Below are 18,987 nucleotides of genomic sequence, written 5' to 3'. Positions count from 1 at the left end.
GTGAAATGACCATAGAAAATATCTTCCTTAATAGAATCTCAAACTGGTAGCCAGAGTCATGCCAATGCTAAAACACTAGTATTTTTTCTTTATGATAGAAGTTGAGACCAGATGCCTGCTCTTACCTTTGCTTTTGAACATTGTTTACTTATAGTGCTAGCAAATGTAGTTACAGAACAGAAATAAACAAGAGGAATTGGTTTTGGAAAAAAAGGGAGAAATTATATTTTTGTATGCTCTTAGTGCAAAATAACAATGAAAATTAATTAACAACTTTAGAAATAATACACTCAGTGAGGCATATACTAAAAAGATTTTATAAAAAGTAACTTTAAGTGTCAGCAGGAGCTAGCAAGAGAATGTACTGGTTAAAGAGTCATTCCCCAGTGGTCTTTAAAATATAAGTTATTTAGGCATAAACGTCAAAGAAATGCTCAGGATATTGATAAAGAAAAGAATGAAACTCTGCTGTGTGACTAGAGAGGACTCCTTGCTAGATTAAGAGATAATCATTTGGGAGAGGAGAAAGACAATATTATAAAGAACTAAATTATTCCTTATGTAATTTATAAATACAAAATTCATTAAGATTATTATTGGATTTTTTTTTCCTGAGCTTTTAAAAAATGATCCCAAAGTCTACTTGAAAGAATAAACATGTGGAGCACCTGGATGGCTCAGTTGGTTAAGCATCCCACTCTTGATTTCAGCTCAGGTCATGATCTCAGGGTTGTGAGACTGAGCCCCACATTGGGGCTCTGTACTCAGTGGGGAGTCTGCTTGACATTCTTTCCCTCTTCTCCTTCCCCCACTCTCGCATATGTGCTTTCTTTCTCAAATAAATAAATATATAAATCTTTTTTTTTTAAAGAAAGAATAAACATTTAAGATTGGCCAGTTATTGCTGAAAAACAAGAGGAACAAGAGAAGAGCTTGTTCCATGAGACATTAAAATACATTGTAAAGCTATATATATATATATACATATAATGCTAATTGCAAAGAAATGGGCAGAAATGAAGAGCAATAGAATGTAGAATTCTAACATCTAGAATATTAGATCTAAAAGACAGTTCACATAAATGGAAAAAAATTCAATAATTGATGTGAAGTTGATATTTTATGTGATAAAAAGTTTCACAATTTCACTACTTACACTAGAATTAATTCCAAGTAGATCTATGATTTAAATATAAAAATAAGCCTAAAAAGTATTACTTAAAATGATGTATGCAAGTTTCCATAGTATTAGAATAGAATCATTTTTAGAGTGAAAAGTATTCCAGAAACAATAAAGAAAAATTTATAGATTTGATTATGTGGCAAAACCAATGCACACACACACATTTTTGTACACAATAAAAAATCGTAGACAATCTTGAAAAGCAAGTTATAAACACCAAAAGATGTTTTTATAGGATTCATTTCAATGTTTACATTGTGGGAGACTATGAGGGAAATTCTTTTTGCTGCATGAATCGTGTGGTGTGACACATGTATGGTGGTACCTTGATGTCTCCTGCAGACATTAATAATCAATCATAGGTCTCTTCCCTGCTGAACCAAATATGGCCTCAGGATTCTTTTTCTTTTTTTTTTTTTTTCTTTTTTTTTTTTGTGAGCTATTATCAACTGATCAGAGATGACACACATAAGCCCATGTTGCTTCCTTATAGAATCCAGCTGTGATTAATCTGGTGGATTGCAGGAAAGATGAGTTCTATCCCATTGGTGGAAACACTATAGGTTTTCTCAGGGTTGAGATGAAAAAGATCAGCAACAGCAGACACGCAGTGTTAATAGGAAAACAGAGCAAATATTTATTTGATGGCATGCTTTGTTAGGAGCAACATTAAGTATCAAGATCTCAGTGACTTGATGTATGCTTTGGAGCAGAGAGGTATTGGATGAATGGACTCAAAGAGGAAAGGAAGTTTCAGTGGAAGTCATTATCTCAATACACATTCATTGAGGGTTGAACATGTGTGAAACTTTGTGCTAGGCATTCTGAGGGACACAGAAATGAATATAAAACAGTGTTCAAAAAAAAATAAAAAAAAATAAAAAACAGTGTTCAATTTCTAGGAGTCCAAAGGCATGGCTTTTGATGAGTGCTAGGGGGAAGTCTTATTTAGTTCTCACAGGGTGAAAGGACTTCAGTGGATTTATCACGTCCTAGGGTTCAGTGCTCAGATTTGCACTTCTTGAAAATCTATACTATCTGTTTTCTTTTCATACTTGGGATGGCTCAGGGGACCCCTACATGCTAATCAATCATCTCAGTAAAATGGGTTAACCCGGAAAATCACTACAGTACTTTGAAATGAGAAACATCACATTTCATCAAATCTAAGAAACCATCCATTGTAAGATATGCCATTATTTTATGTACTACTAAATAGGTTCTGATACCAATTACAATGTGTGTGTTCTATGTGTGTGTGTGTTCCTTCACACCATCAAGCAATTTTCTGACAACAGCTGGGGTCCTACAATTCATCTCAGTTTGACATTATCTACCTAGATATAAGGTCTGATCTCACAGGTTAATGGCTCAGTTCCATAAGACTTCCTCCTCCCACCCCAATCCAGACACCAGTTCCAACTCCAGGTTGTCACCTATGCTTCTGATTCACAGGCTATAGACTGAAGGTTCTAATGACCCCCTCCTTGGATTTGATTGATTTGCTAGAATGACTACTCACAGAACTCAGGGAAACATTTTGCTTACTAGATCAGTGGTTTATTATTAAAGGTTTAAGTCAGAAACCACCATTTGAAAAACATGCATAGGGCAAGGCATGGGGAAAGGGTGTGGAGCTTCCATGCCCTCTTAGAGCATGCTCTCTTTCCAAATCTCCATGTGTTCACCAGTCTGGTAGCTCTCTAAGCCCCATCCTTTTGGGTTTTTACAGAGACTTCATTACCTAGACATGATTATCAAGCTATTGGCTTTTAGTGATTGATTCAGCCTCCAGCCTCTCTTTCCCCCCCCAGTGATGGGAGTAGGAGTGGGGTGGGACCGAAAGTTTCAGCCTTTCAATCACATGGTTGCTTCTCCTAGCAACCAGCCCCTATCCTTAGGAGGGGTCCAAAAGCTACCTCATTAACATAATACAAGGCTTCTCTATTACTCTCATCACTTAGGAAATTCCAAGAGTTTTCAGAGGTCTGTGGAAGGAACAGTGGACAAAGACCAAATATATATTTGTTATTATAAATCATAATATCATTAACTGCTAGGAAAGAAAAAAAACACTGTCAATTAAACTAGGACTTTATGCCTAAAAAAAATCTTATAGTGTTTCTATTTTACACTTATTGAAAGAATGCGCTTATAATTAGACATAGATTTTTAAAAATCGTACATCAATCTTGTGTATATATGAAAGAAAAGTGAAATAAAATAGTTAAGGTTTTCTTTGAACTTCTCATTCAGAGTTTGACTCGTTAGAATTACTTTTTGATCCAGAGTCTTTTTTGTCTGTGTTTTTCCATAGTATTGTTCTCTGTGCCTTGAAGTATGTGGGTGATAAAGTATTTTGTGAAAGAATCTGTCAAAAAAAAAATCAAGCCTTTAGTGCTAGACTCTTACAGCAGATGTGTAATTTTTTCTTTTATTAAGATTTTATTTATTAATGAGAGAGAGAGAGAGAGAGGCAGAGGGAGAAGCAGGCTCCATGCAGGGAGCCTGACGTGGGACTCGATCACGGTCTCCAGGATCAGGTCCTGGGCTGAAGGTGGCGCTAAACCGCAGAGCCACCTGGGCTGCCCAGCAGATGTGTAATTATGGAGAGCTAGGTGACTATGGATTCCAGTGTCTAGAATGTTACTAAATTAATTAGCTTACCTCCTTTTTCTCACCATCCTTTGCAAGAAGTTGGTTTGGGAAGGTGGGGTTAAAAAATGCTCTCAACTTTTGTTTCTCAGGTTTCTTCTGAGTCCCCATCCCCTTCTGCAAGTTTTGATGCTCTGGCACTAGGGAGTCTATCACGATTGCTACTTGGTCAACAGTGATTGAAAGATACATCTCATTTCAGAGGTGTTAAAATGTGAAAATAGGCAGAGTATGGTACAGTAATTCCCAAGAATCCAGAGTAGTCCTTATACTATCTGGAATATTTTTTCTCTGAAATTAAAATGGGTAGCAACCAGAGTTCAAGTGATGAGCTTGAATAGGGATCATCATAATGACCAGCTTAAAAAAGGCTGGAGGTCTTGACCCATCTCTTAGGTGGGGATAAAGTGGTCTAGGGAATCGTACTTGTGTGACCCGAATAGAGTGAATAATTGCAGTCCTGGAATATCCTGATAAAGTTTACTAGTAAACATCTCTTAAAAATTCTTTATACATTTATAAATACTAAGTACTAAATAAAATATGAGAAAGCACAAGTCATGTTGAGAGAATGGCAAGAGTCTATTTTTCCATACTGGTTGCTCACTGATACATGGAGGGATGTAGCAGAAAGAGATAATGCCACAGCAGGTTGATGCCTAATCCTGGGGTTTGAATGATGAACTCAGTAGTTTGGCTTTTAATTGACAAGGCAATGGGTAGGGGTGGGTGTGCTGTGAGTCCTCTTTTCTTTTCTTTTTTCTTTTCTTTTCTTTTCTTTTTTTCTTTTCTTTCTTTTCTTCCCTTCCCTTCCCTTCCCTTCCCTTCCCTTCCCTTCCCTTCCCTTCCCTTCCCTTCCCCTTCCTTCCTTCCTTCCTTCCTTCCTTCCTTCCTTCCTTCCTTCCTTCCTTCCTTCCTTCCTTCCTTCCTTCCTTCCTTCTTTTTTTTTAAAGATTTTATTTATTTATTCATGAGAGACAGAGACAGAGAGAGAGGCAGAGACATAGGCAGAGAGAGAAGCAGAGAGAGAAGCAGGCTCCATGCAGGGAGCCTGATGTGGGAGTTGATCCTAGGACTCCAGGACCACGCTCTGGGCCAATAGGCAGGCACTAAACCACTGAGCCATCCAGGGATCCCCTTGAGTCCTTTTTTCTAAATAGCTTGCACTTTCACAAGCAAAGACTTCAGTTGAGTCAGTACCTAGACCCAGTGTTAGAGACAAAGACTTCCTTATTTTGGAAAGAGAAAAACATTATTGCTCAAGAGGGGATATTTTGAATCTGAAAGCTAGTATGGCAGATGCATTGAAATCAGATGCTTGTGCATAACTCAATACTATGGATTTCATTAAAGAGATAATTTCCGAAGTGAGAACAAAAGGTTTATTTTGCTTCTGGGACAATGTGAGATCTGCTCCACTGTTAGTAAAGGAAAGTAACTCTGGGAAAATGGGACATGATATTTGAAGATAGTTTACAGTGCCGGGTTGCTGAGACATGGAAGTGGCAGATTAAAGATAGATGCAGATAAAACTGAGATGCGGGACTTCTCAAAAAGGTTTTTCTTTTAGAAAAATAAAAGAAGGTCTTTCTTTTTAGATAGTCTGGATTTAGAACAATCAAATCAGGAAGGGAAATTCTTTAGGACCTATTTCTCTTGCTGTAGCATTATCCACTGCTGAATGTATCATAGAGCAATGTGCTTTATTTACTTATTCATTCAGCAAATATTAACCAAAGACAAACTCTATGGCAGTCACTGGGGACAGTGTGGAAAGGGTGTTTGACATTGTAAATGTGTAACACCAGTAAATTTGCTAGTATTCTAAGTACTATGGATAAGAGTTAAATGTGACAACGAAAATTTGTAATAGGTGACTTTGATCCAACCATGGAGGTCAGAAAGGAATTTCCTGACCAGATGAGGCTTGAGCTGAGATTTGAATAGGAGCTGCGTAGTTGACCTAAGGGTGGGGAAGGGTATTCACGTGGAAGGAACAACATGTTCAAAGACCCTGTGGTGGGAGGGAGGTAGGCAGACAAAGAGAGAAAGCCAGTATGACTGGAATGAAAAAAGTAGAGTAGAAGTATGAGTTGAGATTTTGGGAACAGGTAGGAGCCAAACCATCCATGTTTTGTTGGTTGGAGACAAGGCCCAGATAGAATAGAAAGACTCCCCCCGCCCCTCGCCTCCCAGCAACAATGAATTTTGAGCAGTCAAGCCTTCAGACTTGAACTACAGAACTGGCTCTTTTCTGGGTTTCCAATTTGCTGTCCCACCCTCTAGATTTCAGACTTGCTGGCCTGCCAATCATGTGAGTTAATGCCTTAAAATAAATAAATAATTTTTTAAAAATAAATAAATTACTTAAAATAAATCCTCCCATCCTATCATCCATCTATCTATCTATTATCTATCTATCTATCTATCTATCTATCTATCTATCTATCTATCATCTATCTATCTATCATGTGTCTTTTGGTTCTGTTTCTTTGGAGAACACTGAATAATATATCATCTATCCCTTTCCTACTCTACTTTACCCTAACATTTGTGCTGAGTTTGGAAATCAGTGAGTTTAGGCCTTGAGAGGATGCTGGGGACAAGAAGGAAGGAAAATTCACTGGGAATGTATTAGAGGCTCTATTATCCCTCTGTGATCTGGGTTAGTTGATCCCTTCCTTCTCCTAGCCTTAAGATACAATAAAGAATGATGATTAAAAAATAGTTTTTAATAGAAGTAAAAGCAATTTTCCCTCTAATTTTCAATTTTAATCAAAGCATGGAATTGTACAACACAACTCAGCTAAGGATGAATGGAGGAAATTGACCTTTCTGGAAGGTTAATAAGACTTATCACCTTCCTGAGGAGTGAGTACCTCATCACTTATATTAACAGTGCTTCTTAACTATTTGTGTCTTGAGTATTTTTAATAATCTGATGAGTACTACAATCATGGACACATTCTCTCCCAAAATCTCTGATTAAAAGTCATACGCTTAACATTTTTTTAAAAAGATTTTATTTATTTATTCATTAGAGACATGAGGAGAGAGAGAGAGGCAGAGACACAGGCAGAGGGAGAAGCAGGCGCCATGCAGGGAGCCCGACATGGGACTCAATCCCGGGTCTCCAGGATCACACCCTGGGCTGAAGGCGGCGCTAAACCGCTGAGTCACCAGAGCTGCCCTATGCTTAACATTTTGCTGTGCTTTGAGATGTTAATGGATGCCATCTTAAAAACTCCTGCATTGTGAATATCATCTAACAGAAATTTGGATGGTAGAGAGTATGACAGTGTGGAATCCCAGGATCTGGTTCAAGCTCTAACTTTGTCACATATTAGCTGAGTGATTTTAAGCAAATGGTTTCAAATTGACAAGTCTCAATCTCTGCAGCTGTAAAATGGGATGACAATACCTAGAAGCCTGTCATGCTATTAAATTAGATTGTATATTTATAGAACTCTGTAGACTTTAAAGAGCTATATGGATGTAAGATGATGGTATCTGTTCATTAGATAAGCTTGTGTCACTTAGACCTTGTTTGAATCCTGGGATACAGGAAAGATGAACTCTGATGTGGAGCACTCAAATTCTTGGAGTCTTTGCTACAGGGGTAGGCAGTGTATAGGAAGTTACAGGAAGCAAAGAGGATACATAGGTACTGACAGGAGGATGGAAAGATGCTTAAAAATTACCAACTTTTCATTATTTCGCTTACAGTTGCAAGAAGCCACTTGGGTATAGATGCCTGTGTGGGACCGTAAATGAGTAGATTTGAGATTCATGGTCTCATTGGGTGAGAAGACTTAAACATGGGTAGGTCTTGAAGCCTTCTTGAATCCAAAACTTTGAAAAGTCAATTGAAAAAATTCGGTCCGTAGGTATTCACTTAGTGTGGATGTGATTCCTGAGGTCAGAGAATAGAGATGCCAGATGTAACAGGAATTCTCCTGGAGGATTACAGTGTTCTTTTGGTAAACCTTCTGAGGCTTTTTAGGGCTTGATCTGGTCTTCAATTTGAAAATAACAGTGATGGTACCATCTTACAACTGAAAAGAGATTTCTGCCTCTCAAGGAGCTTGCATGCTGATGATCATATTTGAGGCACTTGGGGCTGGGTTCTGTTATGGTTACTTCCCAATCAAGAAATCTGAGATGAGCTGACTTGTCTAAGATCACATTGCTATCTTTTAAGAGGTGTTCATCTAACTCCTAGTCTTTGGCCTTTTATATTGTGCTGAGACCTACCCCTGAGAGGTAGCCTGTTGTGGGATTAAGAGCTCAGGCCCCAGCAGCTGATCCATTGAAGTCCAGCTTCCTCATTTGCTAGATGTCTGACCCAGGCAAATCACTCTGATTCTTGGTGTCTGTTTCTTCTTCTATTAAGTGGGGATACCACCACATGGGGTTGTTATGAGGATTCAAAGTATTATCAGACCTGAAGTGTAGGAGCTGTGCTTGGCATATAACTGCCGTTTAGCCATACCTACCAAATAGTGCATCTCAGTGTGACAAGAGAGAAATGAGAACTCAGAGGATAGTGGGGGGAAAGTTTTGGAGTTGTGAAATCACTGAAACTGAGTATCATCCTAGGCACTTAATAAAGTTGACCCCCTTTAACCCTTATTAGACTTGCTGGTCTGCCATGAGGTCATCCTTTAGGTCTTAGGTGAAATGTCATCTCCTCCAAGAGGTCACCCATGATTGTTGAAGGCTTCCTGTCACCCCTTGCCCAGTTATTCTGTATTGTATCTCTTTAACTTGAAGCCCTTATCACAATCCATAATTCTCATTTTACTTACTTGTTCTTTGGCTGTTTCTCATACCAGAAATGTCAGCTTCATGAGGGCAGGGGTCTGATCTGTATTGTTTGCCTCTAACATCATATTGCCTAGTACAGTTCCATAAGCACTAATATGTCCAACAATCTGAAGTGTGTGTTGTGCACATCAGGAAACTTCTGACTTCTCTAGTTCCTGTGATGGGGAACAAGGCTGGAACAAAACTTTAAAATTCATGACACTCCACACCTCTATCAATCACCTCTTTGTGACCTTTCTCCCCTGAAATGGTGATTTTATTAGCAGGACACTGCACCTCCTTCAAGCTCTATGATTCATTATCCCTATGTATCCTACATTACATACACAGCAGCATCTAGCATCCAGCCTCCCCACGTCACGAGCTAAATGGAAGCTTTCCTTCTCTGCCACGGGCATGGATAATTTTAGTGCCTTTATTTTTTTGATGGATGAAAGGAGTCAGTGCTGAACATTCCAGACAGATCTATTGGTGGCTGCCTCATCCTCCATTTCAGATTCTATTTGTAAACACCACCATTCTCTTCACCTTCTAATTATAAACTGATTAAGGTAGAGCGCATAAACATGACACAGAGGGCACCACAGATCATGGCAACATGAGCTTGTTTGCCTGAAGAGAGATTACACTGGCTTTTATACTACAAAAGGAACAGGTGCAATAAATTACAGTGCTACCTTGAAATTAAAATTTTTATTCAGAAGCCAGTGGCACTGAGGAAAAACTACCCGAGAAGCAATTACAAGGTGATAAAATGTGTAGACGTTTAATCCGTACTGGTGGCTGGCTCAGTTTGCTGTTTTAATTCTCAATTTGGGGCTCTCCAAAGGCATTGGATGCATTGTAGACTTTGCTGGGGGACTTTTTGTGGGCACGCTGGCTGGCTGCAGGTTGCTGACCTTTACTTTTTGGGGATACTGTAGAGGTTTGTCTGATAAAATGTAATCACCTATGCCGCAGAGAGGATAGCAAACCATCAACGAATGCTAGAAGTAATTATGGTGCCTGGGACTTCAGTGGGAGTATCAAATGTAGTCCAGGTTGTTACACAACTTTAAAAAAAGTATTTAGTTTGGACTGGAGCCTGAGAGAAGATAAAGCAGTAGTGAAAATGTGCTGTCTTAGGAATCAGGAGACCCAGGGGCCAGTCTGGGCTATTTCTCATGAAGTTCCTTAGCTCAAGTAAGGACATCTCATGTGTAAAATGAAGGAGGGAGCTGGATAATTTCTGAATTCCTTTATAGCTATTTCTTTCTTTGGCTATGTATAGTCAGATGTTCTTGACAGTGGTCATGTAAAACAGTCTTTATTTTATTTGAAACATATTTACACTGAGAAGGTTAAGTAAGACAGGGACTGATTTTGTTTAGCAAGGTAGCCTGATGTTGAATGTCCTTTTATCATGGGAGCATGAAAGTCTGCATTACCATTTTATGGCATTTGGGGACTTGGAGGTACCATAAGGTAAGATTCAGTTACACTCACCCTGCTGGATAGGATTTTCCAGGCAACACATTCCTGTCTCTTAATAACTCAAGTCTCTTTGCTGGATTTAGAACCAATTCTTGGCAGATTCTCAGTCATTTTGGGGGTGCTAAATGAAGCTCTATACAGTCAAGGATCCTGTTGCTCTTGCTTACTACTATTCCTCCTGCTGGCACATGGTAGGTACTGAGTAATGATTTGTTAATTTAATAAATGAATAAGTAATTAGTCACAACAGACTCAGAGGAAAAAGAAGGAGGGCTTGCATGTCTTATTTTACTTTTCATTTGAAACCATGAGTTCTTCTCTGTTATGGTTCCTGGGCAATCCTAGCTGTGCTTTGGTACCCAGAAAATTCCCATTTTTCTGAGGAAGATAGTCAGCTAGTGTAGGGCGGTTCTTTCTGTGCTGAAATTAGATCCCTTCATTTTTCCGCCATGATCCATTAGAACTATGCAGATACATTGCATTAGAAGTGAGCATCAAGAAATAGTCCAGAAACAGTAAGGATGTAACCTAATTTAGTCTTTGTTCTGTCATCTACCATCCCTTCTTCTCACTTCCCTAAGCCTTCCCTGAAACCTCAGGCTGCTCTCTCTTCTAGCTTCCTCTGGAACATTTTGCTATTGTGCTATAGAACATTTATCATCTATATCCCACATCTGTATTTCCAGCTTTACCACGACCTTCTCAAGGATGGGATCTTATCTTTTTCTTTCTGAGTTCTTTTTAGTGCAGCTTCATTATTCACATTTGCTGAGAAGGAAGGTCCTTCAGAGATGTTTGTGACTCTTTGGAACATGAATGAAGAGGAAATAAACCCTCAGTGAACAGTACTGATGATTTGGTAGCATCCAATGTGTGCCCAGGACCACTCGGGAGGGCACAAAGCAAAGAACAAATGCAGTTTCCATCCTTAACTTTTTACAATTTAGTTACGCAGTGAAGATCTACACATAAAAAATAAGTTGAGATCTATAAAAAAGATTAAAGTCAAGTGCTAGGTTGTATGGTAATTAACAGGCAATTTGGTCCTTATGGCATTCAGAGGAAACAAAGACAGCTATGGTTGACATCTTATTTTCTAAAGTGCACCTTTTAAAAACGCAGTGTAGTCACAACCCCATTCTAGAAACCAACACTCTCAAACAAAACAGCAAGCCAGTTAGGTTCTTGTCTATCTTAGATTCACAAATTATAGGGTATTTATGGTCTCTGCCTGTCAGGTAGATTCACCCTTGACTTTGTGAGATCACAAAGACATATGCACATCTTTCTACTCATTCCTAATTACGTGAGGTTTTGTTTCCTGGGTGCTTGTGTTCAGACTTCTTTTCTGCTGATGGGGGTGGGAAGAGGGGCTGACTTTCAGCCAGTCCTGTGGAATTCCTGGCATTCTTCAGACAAATACCTTAGAAAATTATTTGATGCTTTGTGTAGCTAACTCATCACAAATATATGGATCTTCTACATCTCTATTGGTATATATTGCTTCCTTATAACTAGGAAATTTGACATGAACCAAGTGCCAGCAATATGCCCAATTCTAGTCTAGATGTTGAGAATACAGTGAAGTACACACACATACACACATACATGAGTGCACAGATAAATATGCACACATGCACCTTCCTGGAGTTTATATTCTATCTGGAGGAAACATACTATAAATAGAAAACATAATAAATAATTCAATGACATAGAATGTTAGAAGGTAATCAGGGCTCTGGATATGCCCAGGGCTGAGGGGGCTGGAGGTGCCACTGGAATGGGAGTGGGTTATCATTTTACATTAGTTGTTAGGAGAGACCTCAGAGACAAGGAGACATTTAGGCAATGATTGGAGGAGGTAAGGGAGTGAGCCATGCAAATATCTGGGGAAGAGCATTTTGGGCAGAGGGAACAGCCAGTGCAAACCCCCTGAGCGGGGAACAAACTAGGTATGTGTGAAGAAGTTCCTAAGGAGGCCGTGGCTGGAGTAGGGAACAGGAGGAAATACAATCAGAGATTACTTATAACCTTGAAAGCCACTGTAAATGCCTTGGTTTAGATGCTGATGAATATATAAGGAAAGGAGACTCTTACTTTATATGCATACATTTTGTGGATATATTTACCAAACTCTTAGCAGACCATTTGCCCCAGTGTAATTTTGTCTGCTTTGATTTGATCCACAAAATGTGTTTTTAAGGCCAGTCATCTGTCAGTAAGGTATAATGAAAATAATCGGCCTGGGTACAACTCTCAGATTCAGCCCTAACTGGGTCATTTCTCTCTTAGTGTCCTTGAACATAAAATGAAGCTGTTAGGCTAAATTGGGAGGGGAAATATTTGTTCTGTGTATCAACTTTAGTTCAGAAGAGTGGTTGCTTCAAGTGCCCAGAGGAGTCTGCATTCGGCTTTGGGCTATGCAGTAAAATCTTGTGATTGATTAGTAATGTCTGCCTTGGACACAGACAGGAGGTAATGGTGAGTGTGCTATGAGCTAACAGGGTGTGAAGACTCTGTCATTTTTCATAGTTTATTTTCAGGAGAAGGGCTATAGAGTTTTGCTGATTCTGGCTTTTAGCTCTGTTTACCGCAAAATGAGGTTAGGAGGAGGAAAAATTTATAAATAGAGGATCTTCTGTTTTCTTATGTGACAGTGCAAATCCTCATTTGTTGTCCTAAAAACATAAATTTTCCTCGATAGCTCTTATGATAAAAATAACACTTTCAGGCTCTTCCTCATAAATCAGTGAGACATATTAGACAGGTATTTTCCTATTTTTACAAGAAAATGAAGCACAAAGCCATAACTAATTGCCTAATTAACAAATTAACTTTATTTAACTAGAGTACTTGTATAGTTTACACTCCCAAACTGGACCTTTGGAAAGTGCAAGATGGTGCTATTATTACTCCCAGATGACAGGTGTTCAGCCAGGCTGGCCCTAGCAAGTGGACATATATGATCACTGTTGCTTTATTTGAAGATCTGTAGTCGGTGCTTGGATTGGGCATTACTGGAAGCCAGATGTTCTTACTCAAAGCCATTTGCTTTTTCCCAAAGTCCTGATACATTAGATACAGTGTGGGACTCTGACAATTGTAGCTGCTCGTTTTCCTGTGGTTACCAATAATGCACTAGACATTTGTTGCATGCCATCCTCACCTCACTTAGTTCTCATAACATTTTCAGGTCAATATTATCCTTCCTATTTCATAAATAATGAAATGAAGTTTGAGAGAGGTGAATTTCATGTCATTGTCAAGGTCACAGAACTATGTGGGAGCATCTATATTTAAGTCTACCTCTGTTAATCCAAAACTCAAGTTCAACTCCAGTTTTATTCATTAAAATATTTGTGTTAAAATATTCAATTCTTGGGGTGCCTGGGTGGCTCAGTTGGATAAGCATCTACCTTCGGCTTAGGTCATGATCTCAGGGTCCTGGGATTCAGCCCTACGTTGGACTCCTGCTCAGTTGGGAGTCTGCTTCTCCCTCTCCCTCTGCCATTCCCTCTGTTTGTGCTCTCTCATGTGCTCTCTCAAATAAAAATGTTTAAAAAATATTCAATTCTTTTAGAAGGAATTCTTTGACACCAGTGGAAACATTTTATATTTAAAATGGGTTTTAAGTAAAGTCAAAAGTCCAAGTACATCACCTTGGTGTTATGTTCAGATTTAATCAGTGTTTGAAGAAGGGAGGAAAGACAGGTATGGGGATTGAAATTAGAGTGAACGCCACTGCAAACAAGATGGGGGAAATGCCACTTTCCAATACGGATAAAGGAAGCCTTGCTCAAAGAGAGAGAGATTTTGTTTATCTTTCTGCTCCAAAGGGAAAAACGAGGCAGACTATATTCTAGGAGACTAGAGGGAGTGGGAAGCATCTTTCTAGTTGCTACTCAGATGTGTGATAGAACTACAAAGTAAAGATTTTCCTTTGATCAACTCAAACTGCTTAGGAAGGTGAAGAGTTCACCTGTCAATGGGACTTGGTAGTGCTAGCCAGCAGCAAAGAGAAGGTGCTCTGGAGTTCTTGAAGCTAAACTACTTTAATCCCTCAGTGACACATAGGTCTGAGGTTATGACTTTGGGCTGTGGATCAGGGTGACTTAAAAGGAATGCTGTAGCCAAAGAAAGGGTAAACTCATAAAGCAAAGTTACTAACTTATACTTTAGAGTCTACTAACTTCAGAGTTGCTTTAGAAATAGACATTTAATGTGTTTCATCAAGATTTGATATATGTATGAAATGTATATTTGAATGTTATTTAAAATGTACATTAAATGTGTAGTGAAGGCATATTTGAATATATACACATATTTGAATCCATGTACATATATTTCATTTCATTGTCATAGCAGGTGACTAAACAAAGAGTTATCATTGATTGTAGTCCCATGTTCCAATTAAGACTTGAGTTTTGATGTCCATCTCTGGTGGATCATCACTACTTGGTAACAGACTATCTAAATTATTGCATTACTTACAAAGAGGAAAACAAATCTAGCGTGATTACTAATACCCAATAATTAAAGTAAGGAAATAGAAGCCCAGATAGTGATGATCTGTAAGGGGAAAAAATGATCTCCATTTTGTGGCTATTTAGAAGTCAATCTTGTCCTCAAGATCCTTCATTCCACACATATGCTTGGTGCTGGTCACAGTTTTGCCAACATTGCATCCTGTGCACCTATCTTTCTATCTTTGCTTATCCCTCCACCCCTTTATTCTCTACTGTGCTTATCACAGTGCATAAAGGAAATAGAGTTTTCACCATTTCTTGGCTAGATCCTAGATAAATAAGCAGTTTTTATATTCATGGATGATCAACAATTCTGATGTTATAGAGAATAAAGAAGGTATGGAGGACCAAAATCTATGATCTTTATTGCATCTCAAATCCCAACCATTCTATACAACCAGGTTATGGTATGCTATCCTCTAAGTACTCATTTTAGAAACAGTAGCATTGTAGAGCAGGGTACTTTAATTCCAAGTATGCTTCCTGCTTCACAAAAGCCAGCAACAACATTGCAAGTAATCAACTAGTATATGTGAGTAATAGCCTAACCCCATCAATAATTTAAGGCCAGTGTGGATGTACCTGTGTGTGCTCCTCACTCCTTAGTTTGTTTTGTTGTATTTCCATTAGTTTTGTTGTTTTTGTTGTTTGCTTCCAAATCCACTGGAATGTCTATGGAATGTAGAGACGTCAGAGTCACAGTTAGAGTGGTGAATTGCTGGTGCTGGTCAATAAAACAATTCAAGCAGGACTCAAGAGGGGCTGGAAATGGTATCAAGACAGGTTTAGTGACCAAATTGAGGGGACAGGATAGAGCCTTGGTCTTTGGAATAAGATTAGTGTATAAAGTAAGAGTACAATTAGCAGCAAGAAAGCTTCATGCTGAATCTGGTGACTAGTTGAACCGGAGATTTAAAAGTTCCCCTGGTCAGGGAGAGAATGATCTTTAGATGTTGGGGGGATTTTGAGCTTTCTGGTGATATACAAATGGTGCCAGCCATGGGAAGGTATGTGATGCAGGGAACCAGATAGATCCTATGACTCAAGTGATGTGTTTGGTGGTGGGGGCTTGGGGTAGGTACATGTCCATACAATATTTCAGAAGAGAGGTTCAGAGAAGCCCGTGAATTTTGGGATTTTTGGATAGGGTCACTGCATTGTGGGTCCCTAAGATTCATTGATTTTCTAGGAGGACTCTCAAGACTCAGCATAAAATCATATTTACAGCTAAGATTTATTATAGGGAAAGGATGCAAAGCAAAATCAGCAAAAGGGACAGCCAGGGTGGCTCAGCGGTTTAGCGCCTGCCTTTGACTCAGGGCGTGATCCTGGAGACCTGGGATCAAGTCCCACATCGGGTTCTCCTGCATGGAGCCTGCTTCTGTCTCTGCCTCTCTCTCTCTCTCTCTGTCTCTATCATGAATAAATAAATAAAATCTTAAAAAAAAAAAGTGTAGTCCTGAGGAAACCAGGCATGAGCCCTCTCCTCACGGAGTCTCACAGAATATGCTTACTTCCTCAAGCACTGGGTTGTGACATACGTATGGATGTTGTTTACCAGGGAAGATCATGAGAGACCTAGTGCCCAGGGTTTTTACTGGGGCTGGTCATGTATGGCCTGGAACAAAATTCCAGGCTCCTAGCATAACTTTGTTTGTACAACCTATTTAGGCACACTGAGGCCACTCTCCTCAATTAGGGAATGGTGGCACCCTCCTGAAGTCCAGTTTCCCCAACCCCAGCTAAGGGCTACCTTTGCTAGCAGATCTTTCTAAGAATAGCAGCTGCAGACCTGCTGTGTTAAACTTTTGTCTATACAGTTGCCTAAACCATAATTCTGTCAAAAATTGGGATGGCTGCCCCTCTGGTATTAGGAAGAGTCTTGCAGAGGTGAGGGATTCTTATTTTGGATGCCTGCAAAGAATGCCCTGAGATATTTCTGCATCGTGTTTCCTGGTGGCGTGAGAACCACAGGCATTCTGGGTGTGGGGACCCAGAGTACAAGCCTCCCGGGAATAGTGACTTTCCGTTTCATGGCACGCACTGTTCATCGGCCAGGCCGACTGTCGCTCACTAACCACATTCCTGTGGGCTGCAGAGGGGAGGTTTCCAGCTTTGTCGCCTGAGGCCCTGAGTTTCCTCGTTACTTCCGGCCCCCCTCCCCCCATCTTTGCTCTGAAGTCTGTCAAGGCAGGATCCATACCAGATTCATTTTCGAAGCCTCTAGTGTTCTAGAACAGAGACTTGCACAGAGTAAACAGCCAGTGCCTAAATGTATTTACTGAGACACATGTAGGGGTTGCCACCTATCGACCACAGAGGTCAAACCTTCAAAAGACTGGCAGGCTCAAACGCTTGCGCCCAAAGATCTGGGTCTTCTCGCCAGGTTGAGAGCGTGAAGAAGAGAAAACATCCAGCTTGAGTCGGAAATAAGAACGTAAGCAAGGAAGCTAAAAATAAACAGCAATGGGGGATTTCCTCAATTCAGGCAGGCTGTGACAGCACCAGGTGTCATGCAGCTCTGTGAGGCGAAGAAGAGGAATGCATTTAGAAGGTTTGATGAGGGGGGGATTCTATCACTGCCTGAAAAGCCTGAGGGAACAAGTGACATGGGATTTTCCCAGGACAGGAGGGAGATATTCCCTCTCCCCCTCCCCCCACCCCTTACCTCTCTGGGCAACGTGACTTCTTTCTTACTTCCGGGTACAATCAGCTCACGCATCCCTGAGGCAGTCCAGGCCGCTGAGGGTCACGCACAGTCTGCACCGGACACTCGGGCCCTCGGAGGGGCTGCTGGGAATGGCGCGGCCCACAACGACTTCCGGTGTGGCTTCGGGGTGGCTTCCGGACACAGAGTCATTACCCGGATATTAACAGAATGACCTTTAGAATCCGTAGTGGGTTTCAAAGCTCTTTAGCTGTAGAAGCCTCACAGAATTTTTTTTTTTTATTATTTTTTAAGATTTTATTTATTTAGTCATGAGAGACACAGAAAGGAGAGAGAGAGAGGCAGGGACACAGGCAGAGGGAGAAGCAGGCTCCATGCGGGGAGTCCGATGTGGGCCTCCAACCCGGTCTCCAGGATCCCGCCCTGGGCTGAAGGCAGGCGCTAAATCCCTGGGCCATCCCGGGCGGCCTACCTCACAGAATTTTATGCAAAGTGCAGGAGGTGAGACAGAAAGGCGACTCCTGGTTGAAGCCCAGGCCCATGACTGGCTTCTGCCTCCTGCGCTGGCCAGAAGTCGTTTCCCAGAAAGCCTTGCGGGTCCCGTGGGGCGGGGCTGCTGCTGTCCTGCAGGCCCCCTGCTCGCTTGCCTCAGAGCGCCGTGGAGCCATGGTTTGCTCTAGACCTCTCGCATACACACCAGATCGAGGCCCAAGGTGATGTGAGTGGCACGACGTCAAGAAATCAGTAACAAAGGTGGGTTTTGAAGGCCGGAGCAGTGACTCTCAATTTATTGCTATTTTATTTTATTTTATTTTATTTTATTTTATTTTATATTTTATATTTTATTTTATTTTTTATGATTTATTTATTTATTTATTTATTTATTTATTTATTTATTTATTTATGAGAGAGAGAGAGAGACAGACACATACACACACACACACACACACACACACACACACACACACACAGAGGCAGAGACACAGGAGGAGGGAGAAGCAGGCTCCATGCGGGAGCCCGACGTGGGACTCGATCCCCGGACTCCAGGATCGTGCCCTGGGCCAAAGGCAGGCGCTAAACCCTGAGCCAAGGATCCCCAATTTATTGCTATTTTAGACGCTTCCTGGCCTCCAGGGCCTCACCAACCCACCCATACAAAAATGGCTGTCAGGCGTGGGTCACCGTGTCAGGTGCATCTGCTGAGTGCAAGAAACATAAGAGGGAACAAATCCTTATGCTCACAGTGAGCTATCAGAGGCGCCAGCTTAGTTGGTCAACCAACAGCGTGGCAGAAAAGTGGAGAAATCACCAGGAGAGCACTGTTAATGAAAGGCTGTGAGCAGGACTTCAACTGCTGATACAGTTTAGAGTGCTGGGGTTTGGAGCTCATGGCCGAGCAAGAATTCTTGAGAGGTCTCTGGTGCAGAAAGGTGGTTTTATTAAAGCCTGGGGACAGGACCAGTGGGCAGGTAGAGCTGCACTGGGGTTAGGAGGGGTGGCTGATTATATAAGATTTTTTTCTATCCTGTGGAAGGGAGGGTGATGTTAGGGCTCCCGGAAATTGAGTCTACAGGTTTCTGGAGATTGCTTTTTTTCTCTCAGTTGCAGACTGATGAAGACTCATGTCCTGCGGGATTGTGAGCTCTTTCAGTTCA

At 40.7% G+C, this 18,987-nt stretch overlaps 2 long non-coding RNA genes across 12 annotated transcripts in view; one reads left to right on the top strand and one right to left on the bottom strand.

Annotated features, from left to right (window-relative positions):
- Nucleotides 1-1,716: 1,716 nt before the first annotated feature.
- Nucleotides 1,717-17,645, bottom strand: LOC111091257. Its single transcript, XR_005374668.1, has 3 exons — nucleotides 17,333-17,645; nucleotides 15,247-15,336; nucleotides 1,717-3,554 (listed from the first exon to the last, which is right to left on the bottom strand). It is a non-coding gene; the product is annotated as an uncharacterized LOC111091257 (long non-coding RNA).
- LOC102151640 overlaps nucleotides 16,873-18,987 on the top strand; it is a 379,776-nt gene continuing 377,661 nt past the window's right edge. For 2 of the 11 annotated variants that reach the window (XR_005374659.1, XR_005374661.1), the window contains exon 1: nucleotides 16,879-18,085. This is a non-coding gene — a long non-coding RNA (uncharacterized LOC102151640). Of the gene's footprint in view, nucleotides 18,086-18,987 lie in introns of all 11 variants that reach the window. The other 9 variants (XR_005374660.1, XR_005374652.1, XR_005374662.1 and 6 more) reach the window with 8 other exon arrangements.

Source organism: Canis lupus, chromosome 20 (genome assembly GCF_011100685.1).
Source record: "Canis lupus familiaris isolate Mischka breed German Shepherd chromosome 20, alternate assembly UU_Cfam_GSD_1.0, whole genome shotgun sequence".
Lineage (NCBI taxonomy): Eukaryota > Metazoa > Chordata > Mammalia > Carnivora > Canidae > Canis > Canis lupus.
This window is presented reverse-complemented; position numbering and strand designations above follow the sequence as displayed.